The sequence below is a fragment of the Cupressus sempervirens genome, chromosome 10, assembly GCF_028749045.1.
Source record: "Cupressus sempervirens isolate cs-2001-9-10 chromosome 10, ASM2874904v1, whole genome shotgun sequence".
NCBI classification, from domain to species: domain Eukaryota; kingdom Viridiplantae; phylum Streptophyta; class Pinopsida; order Cupressales; family Cupressaceae; genus Cupressus; species Cupressus sempervirens.
The window spans coordinates 666,053,310-666,063,900 of record NC_143127.1 but is presented as its reverse complement, the minus strand read 5'-3'; positions in this window follow the sequence as shown (position 1 = coordinate 666,063,900).

Sequence of the window (10,591 nt, the reverse complement as noted above, 5' to 3'; positions counted from 1 at the left end):
GAACCAAGAACTTCAACCTTCATTTATGTTAGCAAGGAACGTCTCCTACTCAATGCATCAAAAACTCTATTAGTAACTCCACTCTTATGCTTAGTGACAAATGTAAAACTCTACAAATACTCAACCCACTACATATATCTCTAATTCAATTTATGTTGACTTCCCCAGTATTCTAAAGCTTTATGATCAGTATACAACACTAACTCCTTAGGAATCAAATAATGTCTCCACTTCTTCAATGCTTGAACAATGGCATAAAATTCTTGATCATACACAAAATACTTCCTTTTAGCATCATTCAACTTTTCACTAAAGAAAGCAACGAGTTTACCTTCTTGACTTAATACAACTCCAATTGCATTACCACTTGCATCACATTCAACTTGAAATACTTTATCAAAATCAGGTAAAGCTAGTACAGTTAATTCAACAACCTTTTTTTTCAAAGTGTCAAAACTCTTATCAGCTCCATGTGTCCACTTGAATTCCTTTTTATCTCCCCTCATTGTTTCAATCATAGCATTACAAAATACACTAAAATTCTTTATAATATTTCTGTAAAAACTAGCCAAACCATGAAATGATCTTACCTCACCCACATTCTCAGGTGTAGGCCACTCCAAAATTGCTTTAACCTTCTAAGGATCCATCTTCAAACCATCAGTTGAAATCACAAATCCAAAATACACAATCTCCTCTTGCATAAAAGAACACTTTTTCAGATTAATTAGCAACTTTTTCTCTTTCAACCTCTACAATACTTGTCTAATATGCTCAAGATATTCTTCCTTGGTCTTACTAAATATTAGAATATCATCCAAATAAACAATTACAAACTACCCCAAAAATCTTTTAAGGACTCTATTCATCAACCTCATGAAAGTACTAGGTGCATTAGTCAAACCAAAAGGCATAACTAACCATTCATACAAACCATCTTTTGTCTTGAAAGTAGTCCTCCATTCATCACCTTCTCTAATTTTGATCTGATGATAGCCACTCTTCAAATCAATCTTGATAAAATACTTTGCTCCACTCAAACAATCCATTATGTCATCCATCCTTGGCATAGGAAACCTATATTTCACTGTGATTTTGTTAATAGCTTTGGAATCCATACACATTCTCCATTCTCCATTCTTTTTAGGTGCTAATATAGTAGGTACAACACATGGACTCAAGCTTTCTCTAATCAAGCCTTTCTGCAACAACTCATGCACTTGTTTTTTAAGTTGTTCATTCTCTACAGGTGTCAATCTATATGGTTCTTTGTTTGGAAAACTAGCTCTAGGAATTAGATCCATACAATGAATTATACTTCTTATTAGAGGTAAACCATCAATAATAATGTCTTTATACTCATTAAGAAATTTTGTAATTTCTACTAGTACTCGTCTATCACTATCTATTGTCACTCGGTCATTACTAGCTTCTGTTGCTCGATCATTACTACCAACACTCAGTCCTCTAGGAACTATGGAAAAATAGACTTGATTCTTTTTCATTTCCTTTTCAAATTGTTTCCCATTAATCATGCAAATTTTTACAGCAGTACAATTAACCTCATCTAGACTTTCAATTAAAAGCAGCAATATTTGTTTCTTCCCATTTAACCAAAGAGTATATTGATTCAATTTTCCATCATGTACATCATATCTATCATATTGCCAAGGTCTACCCAACAAAATATGACAACAATCCATGGGCATAATATCACACAAAACTTCATCAAAGTAATGTCCAATTTTGAACTTCACAAGGCATTTCTCACTTACCAATATCTTATGCTCATCTTTGATCCATGAAACATGATAAGGTTAGCCTCTGCAACTACAACTTGGTAACTAGCTCTTTTGATGCCAGATTTGTAGAACTTTCATTGTCAATGATCACTTTGCAGCATTTTCTAGCCATCTTACATCTTGTTTTGAAAAGACTTCTCCTAAAAATAGGTTCCTTATCACTTCCTTATTGCATAAGGTTCTTCTCACCATCAGGTTTTCTCCAACCTCAGGTCCACTTGGTGAACCCTCATCATCTTCTTGAATCACAACATTTCTATTACCTTGCCTACTTTCAAAGGATCTGCATTCAAAATATCTATGTCCCTCTTTACCACATCTAAAACAATTACCATGAAATCCACCTCTAGAATAAGAATTACTTCTTCCGTAGTAAGAATTAGTGCCTGCTCGATAAGAATTACCATTTTTCCATTCAGTATTTCCTTTTTCATCATTCTTGCATTTAGATTTTCCTTTATCCTGCATAGAACTATAAGATTTGCCACTTTCTCCATAAGATCTACCTCTGCCTCTCTGGAATCTACCACCTCTACCTCTTTTTCTTTGTTCATGCTTCTTTGTCAAGATCTCCTCAGCTCTCAAGGCATATTGGTATGCTTCTTCCACACTTTCCAGCTTTACAAAACTTATTTCATCTTGAATTCCAGATCTCTATCAATTAATTTACCTTGCAATTTCCTCAACATCATCATTTAAATGTCTAGATATAATGTCCAATCTATATAATTCCTCAGTATATTCTTTCATAGTCATGTCTTTTTGTTTCAAATTTTGCATCTTTCTTAACAAGCTAACTTGGTAATCAACATGGAGGAATTTGTTCTTTTACCTTGTTCACCATTTTTGGCCAAGTTTTGATCTTCTCCTTTCCTCTCCTTTGTCTATCAGTTTGCAAGTGCTCCCACCATAGTGATGCATGACCTTTCAACCTAGTGACTGCAATCTTCACCTTTCTATTATCAAGAGGGTTTTCATACTCAAAGAACTTCTCCATATTAGAGATCCAATCCAACACAACATTGGTATCCAATTTTCTATCATAAGGAACAACTTCTACAACAGGCTTTGAATTTACCCTAGACAACACTCTCAACAATATTTCCTCATCTTGATCTTCTTCAGGTTCTGGATAATGGTTTGGTGCTACTGCTTCATCATCACTTACATCATCAAGATGTGCTCCTCTCGTCTGAGCTATCTCCACAGCATCTAATCTAGCTACAATTTGTCTCAAATGATCCAATAGAGTATCATCAACATTTCTTCTACCATGAACCATCTTTACAAATCAAGTTCCTGCAAGATCATAACCCTCTGCAAGCTATAGGTCAAATCTATAGATCTGCCACCCTACACCCAAATCCAAATTAGGGTTCTACATGATCCAATCTCCACAAGGATGAACTTTAAGCTCTGATACCAATTGGCATAGGCAAAGGGTGAATAACTAGGGCCAAAAGCTCACCTAGCTATCCAAACCACCCTACAAGAGTTAACACAATGGAAGCAAACACAAGGAACAACAACCAAAGGAAGGAAGAAGAATAAAATACTTTTATTGATTCTTCAAATATTCAACATACATGCCCAGCTATAAGGCCTTCTAGGTTATGACCAACTATAAATATGTTCACATTCAAAGACCGAACTACAAATTTGTACTTTCAATTTTACTATCTAATCTCTTCCCCAAAAACTTGCCTAACCGCTCTATATATACTTGCCAAAACAACTTATAGATTATTCTAGAACATTACATAAGAAAGGGCCAACCCAACAAAGGTCAAGACACATCCCAAGAAAAGATCTTAACATGTCATGATCAAAATAAATCCCACAAGTCGGCCACAAAAATCACGTTCAAATACAAACACTCAGCACATGAAGGGTCACTTGGCATACACTGGGTAACTCAAAACATGAAGAGTCACTCACCATACACTAGGTAACTTAGCACATGAAGGAATTGCTACAATAACTTGGCTCCCATTGAATGCTACAATAACTTAGCTCCCATTGAGTGCTACAATAACTCAGCTCCAACTAAGTGCTATATTTACTCAACTCCCATTGAGTGCTATAGTAACTCGGCTCCCAATGAGTGCTACAATAACTCAGCTCCAAGATGTAGGATGAACAAAAAATGAGTAGGATAACAAGGCAACCCAAGATGCTCCTGCATCAACAATGTTCAGCCTAGCTCCATTATCAATGAGCACCTGTGGGACACGTGTCTAATGTATCATGACCTCAATGTGTAGAGGTTGATTGTGTGGGTGACTTAATGAATTATCATCCTCCTCAAAGAAGGACATATAGTAAGGCAAGTTTAGATGACCTACCAGTGATTGAAATCACTCAAGATCAAGATGTTGAGGAACATTTTCCTTAGTGAGGGTTTTTCAAGAATCTACCTATGGGTAGGCAAGATCTTAAGCAGCTCAAAGATTGTGATTTAAGCATTAGTTTGTTTTAATTGATTGAGAACATTGTAGCTAGTGGCTACTAAATTTGTTGCAAATTTTGCACCTCTACTAGATGGACCAATCAGGGTTTTCTCTTTGTGCTATTCAAGATCAGGAGTAGAAGGTGCAAGGCCTTTAAGTACCAACTTGATGTGAGAACATGTAACAACATTAGCACAATATTGCAAAGATTTATTGTTAGTTGTGTGGGAAGTAGGGCCCCTCAAGACAAATGGTGTCTTGGGTTTATTGTTATCTTCCTTGCCCTTAATGGTAATAATGTCACAGTACTCAAAATCCATAGGTTCAACCATGTTGATCACATTGTTGTCATTAGAGTATGTATAGTTGACCTTGTTGTTAGATTTCAGTTTTGAGTTGTCTCATTTTTCATAAGACAGGAAGGGCTCCTTGAAAGCCTTGTGATTTGAGTTCTTGTTATGTTCGTCTAACACAATGTCACCATCTTCGATCATGTCTTGGACTTTGTGACGCAAGTTTATGCAGTTACTAGTTTTGTGTCCCTTATTTTGGTGGTACTTGCAAAATGTGATTTCATTCCACCATGGTGGGCGTCATTGTGGGTCATAAGGGTGAGAGTTTTCCAATGGTGAAATGAGCTTTTTTTCTAGCAAGGTCTTGTACACCACATCCAAAGGTTCACCCAGAGGCATATACTCTCATTTAGGGCGTGTAGCCCATGAGTTTCTCGATCTATTTCCAAATGTCTTGTTGTTAGGAGGAGATTTCTCAACATTCTTGGTTACCATGAGACTATCTATGAGATTAAAGGTTGCCTTAGTAGGTTTAGGAGTGACATTTTCAACAACCCTACTATGTAAAATTTCTTGATTCTTGTTGATGTACTTGGGTTTGTCCTTGTTAGAGGTGGATCCTTGTTTTGTGTCCTTCTGAAGGGTGAGTTCACCCTTCTTGACCATGAATTCCTCTATGTGGATAGCTTGTGTGACCATGTCCTTGAAGGTGCATGGACCTTGAAGTTGGAATCTATACCTAAAATTGCACAGGAGATTATTAGTGAAGATGTCAAGCTTTTCCATTTTAGGAATCTTGCATGAATATTTAGTAGAAAGTTGTCTCCACCTTTAAAGGAATATGAGGAAAGGTTCACCAACCTTCTACTTAAGATTACACAAATCTCAGATGTTAACAGGATGTTGAATGTTATGAGAATACTACTAGAAAAACAAGTTGGCAATTTCATCAAATGTTTTGATGCCAGGAGGCAAGTGTGAAAACCACTCCATAGCCTGACCACCTAGACTTCTTGGGAATAAACACATGAGATATGTCTAATTATGCATATATTCCATAGACAAGGCATTGAATTCCTTCAAATGATCTTGGGGATTGGTAGTTCCAAAGTATTTATCATACTTAGGTAACTCTACTCCTCTTGGAAAAGGAGGCATGTCTATGCACTTGTCAAATGGAAATGGACAAAGAGCATCTAAGGTGTATGTTTTCATGGGTTTGACTTTATCACACATCATTTGAGCTAGTTGGCCTTGCATGATTTTCAATTGCTTTTGGAGTTTTGAAGTTTTAGTTTCCTCCTTAGGCATGATGATAGTTTCCACATTGAAATGATGGGGTAGCTTAGCTCCCTCTTGGGCAAGTTTGAGAAAATATTTTTCTTTCTCTTCATTGAGTAGGATTTCCATGACCTTTTGAAATTTTTTGTCTTTACAACACTTTGCTATATGTTTAGGGAGTATTTCTACCTCTTCCTACTCCTCATCAGTGGAATGGTCTTTTTCTTTATCATTCCTAGGTTGGTCTTGGTTTCTACTATGTTCACCATGTTCAAGTTCACGATCAACCATTGTAGGAATGTGAATGGTTTTAGGATTTTTCGATTGGAAAGGTCCTCTAAATAAGAATTCAACTATGTTGTTTGGAGATGTGGGACCTGCTAGTTTTAGGACCGTCTTGATACAAGGGGTTCCTCATTTGTTGTAAGTTTATAGAGAATGTCCTCTATATGTGAGGTGATTTGATAGGTGATGGAGATCGTGAAGACTCACCACTGGACAAGCTAGACATAGACCATGTAAAACTTGGGATGAGACCTCTATCATGATTATGACCCCTAGCTCTACCTCTTCTAGGTCTAAGGGGATAAAAAATGTTTCCACTTCTTGTTGCCACAGTCATAAACAAGGACAAGAAGCAAAAACCTAGACAAGGACCACACTAGAATGTAGTCTCAAAAAAGGGGAGATAAGAGTACATTTCAGTAAGGTACAAGTAGTCTAAGTAAGGGCTAGAATAACCAAAGATTATGACTATCATGACACAAAGCACAACCAGCACTAAAGGATAAGAACAAGGTAACATAGAGACAAGACTAGTTGAAATGTGGATCATAAGTCATTAGCTAAGTAGGATGTTGTTGTTGTAGACTATTTGCAGATAGAAAACATGTAAAATGTTGCAAGAAATAGACCAAACTAAGGGCACAAGTAGTTCGAACAAACAATTTTGATAGTTTGGGTGCAAGATGTCATGCGAAGATTCTTAGAGACACATGCAAGAAAGAACACAAGGATAGGTGAAGACATAGAACAACAATCTAATTTCATGCAATGATGTGCACTAAGTATTGTGAAGATGTGCTAAGATTTGACAAGCAAGATAGAATGTTGACTGCAAGACCTTGTGCACAAATTCACATAGATTTGCACAAGGACCTAGATAGAGCCGCGCAAAGAAATGACAAGGCAAAAGGTACTCATGCAAAGTTTTGTAAACTGTGTGTGAAAGTAGAAACCAAACTAACACTAAAACTAGACTTTGAAGATTTCAGACTGTTCTAGACAAATTGTTGATTTGTTTGAAAAATTTTAGATAGATTGCAATGTTGGCTTTCAAGTTATTAAATAACATTTGGTTTCAAACAAGACAAAGTATTTTGAACAAGACATGGGAAGCAAGCAATAGTCAAATACAATCCAACTAAGGACAAAGAAACTCAAAGGGATGGGGGAGTCTTGACCTTCAATTTGTTTAGACAGGTTTGGACATGTTTAAGACTCAATAATAAACATGCTTTATCCCTAAAAGTAAAAATGGTAGAGAAGGAAAAACCTTTGTCCCACAACTTATGTGCATGCATGCACCTCACACAGCTATGTCACCCCCTAGAGGGTGCCCATGTTTTTGGTGTATTCAAAGGGCTCAATAACATATACACTAAATAAACACCCTTGTGGTAGGGGTCAAGTGCATCTACCACCTTCCAACATCCAGTAGCATGCCTATGGTGAGTTCTACAAGAGAGATTCTTCCCTCTCCTTGCACAAAGATTATGCCCCCTTTCGAAGGTGAACCGGGTAACCTCTAACTAAATATTTTTACTTGGCTTCCATTCATATCAATCCTTGGTGGCTCCACAAAAAAAGTTGAGACCAGCAACCCACACTAGCATCTAAAAGTGCACACACTTGCTTAGCAAGACTGGGGCTAGTGCTAGCTAGTGCAACAAATAGAGGCTCTCCTTGATATGTGATATCAAGAATGAAGGAGAGGAAATTAATATGTCTTTGGAGTCTTTCACTCTACAAAGCTTCTTTATTATAGTGAGTTGGAATCTCCAGTGAAAGGAGTGTGCTCACTTGGGTCATTCTTAGAGGTTGGATCACTATGGCAGGCCCTCTAAGGGTTGACTCAAACTGGTGGTTCAGATCTAAGGGTCTAATTTTCTAATTTACCTCAAGGGGAAAGAGCATACTTATCTACCTTACTACCTCACCCAAACACACAAAACACGTTAATCACTAACTCGGCTTAATTGATCTAGACTTATCCTGTATAAAGATTCTAATTCCCTAAAAGGAAATCATCATCATGTCATAGAAGAGGATTCGCACTAGAGAACCACTAAGTTGCTTGTCTCCCACAGATGTATTTAGAGGCTTCTAGGTTTCTGATTCAAACCTTGGTCATGACCTCTAAGTGGTGAAGAGAATACTCCCCTATTTCCTTGTCTTGCACCCTATAAAGTTCACAAGCCTTGATTAGACTATGTTTGAAAAGTAGGAAATAGACACAATGTTTTATGTGGGTTTTAAAATTGGTCTTTGACAATTGTATCTTTGACAATGTCCTAGAAACACATAGTCAGTTCATGTTTGGAAAGTTTGTGTAAAAAGGAATCTTTGTCAAAACATCCTGCAAACAATTGTTATGCTGTAGAAAATTAGAAAACCAAATTAAAGATGCTTTAGAGATCACACATTAATGAAATGAAATGATAAAAAACATTGAAAATCAGCATTTTAAAATATGTTGTTGCAAGATCTCACACAAACTTCCAAATAGATCTACACAAGAAAATGAGGTGTTGTGCGAGAAACTATGCAATGGGGCACTTCTTCATGTGAGAAAGTGCATAGAAGTAGGCCAAATCCTCAAATCTTTGTGTGAAAATAAGATTTTCTATGCAAAAATTTGGAAGTCTACACATATAGGTATGACAGAATGAAAAAAAATAGAAAATATGATAAATGAGGCTAGAAAACTTGTTTTTCTTGGCCTCACGATGGGTGTCACAAATGTGTATGCAGAAATGTGACCTCAGATCTTCACATACACTTCAATATGGTCCTTACCTACAAGATCATCCTAGAATGAACATTCAATTGTCCATCCAAGAGGTCCAATAGAGCGGCTTGTTGCCTTCTAATTAGAGGGATTTTTCCTATTCACTCTCAGGCTGAGAACCAGGCAACCAAACCCTTTAATATGAAGGATTTCATGCAATAATATGAAAGTACATTTAATCTAGATGATGTGCAGTTTAATCTAATAACAAGTAAAAGAGAATTAAACTAGATGGATGCATTTCTAATCTAATATGACATTAATGCTAAACAATTCAAAAAGTTATGACAAGATTGAGTAATTGAGCATGCAATTTGATATTACTTTGATGCAATTCAAATTCCAACCCCCTAAATGAGGAATTAGAAGCCTCTTAAATATAATGCCTGAAATCAATTAATGATTGAGATCAACTCAAATCAATGGTCAAGATTGAAGCAGAGATTGAGTCAGGATGGAAGATTCCCATTGTAGGTGAGGTTAACTAACTCATATTTTGAGTGTAATGAAAAGTTAACTAGAATTCACCCAAGTGTGAGAATAAGTGGATTAAGCCAATTCCAATTCAAGAGATAGATCACTTGGAATTCCCATTCCTGAACTAGGGAGATGAAATTGGAAGGTTACTTAATTTAATAAAAATGAGATATGACCTCATAAATGCATATTCCCATTAATTGAATAATTACATGCATTAATTAAAATGAGAGCATTATTAAATTAAATAAATTTAATTCCTTAGTACATTAGCCTTAGGAAATAACTTAATTTAATTAAAGTATAAACACTTCAAATTAAATCAAATCTTAATGAATAGGTTTAGTGTAGCTAATCCGAGTCAATACTTTTAGGAATTAAATAAATAGCATGATTAATATAGATTAGGGTTTTCTACATTTGACAATTAAGTCAAGTAGCAAAAATGATAATTGCCTAATGAAATAGGACTATAGGGTTGACCATAATAGACTAGAATTGGTTGAGATGGCAATGAGCCAATTTTGGGGTATTACACCACCTAGGTCAATGTGGATGGTTGAGAGACACTTGAAATTTTTGAAGGGTCTGGTTCAACAAAGAGCACGTCCTAAAGGTTCTATGAGTGAGGGATATATGGTATACTAGATAATGGTTTATGTTACTCAATATATTCCTTATCTTGCAGCTAAGACCCATATAGATTGCATTTGGGATCTCAACTCCATTAAAAAATTTGAAGGGGAGTATTTGGTCAGGAATGGTAGATTTAGGAAAGTGAAAGGTAATAAATTATGAGATGTTATTGTAGTTAATTAATTCTTAATATTCAAAATAAATATGTTGTAAGTCATCTATTTACTTTTGTGCAGCTCCTATAGAGTGGGATGCAATATATTTGTTTATTGCAAACAATCAAAGATTGAATGATGGTATGGATTGAACAATGTCAACATTCTAGTCATAGATTAAAATGGGAATCTATGTCTTCATTGGTTAAAAAAGCTCACTATAATGGAGATCCCAATGTCACACAAAAGGAAATAGATTTAGCATATGGTTTAAGAGATATCTAAATACTTATAAGTTTGTTAATCAATCGTATGTTTTTCAACTCATGATGTGATAATTTATACATGTTTGACATTATTGTAGGTGAAACACCACAAGTCTATGTTATGCAATGGTTATAAATTTTTCATCAAATATTTAGATGAC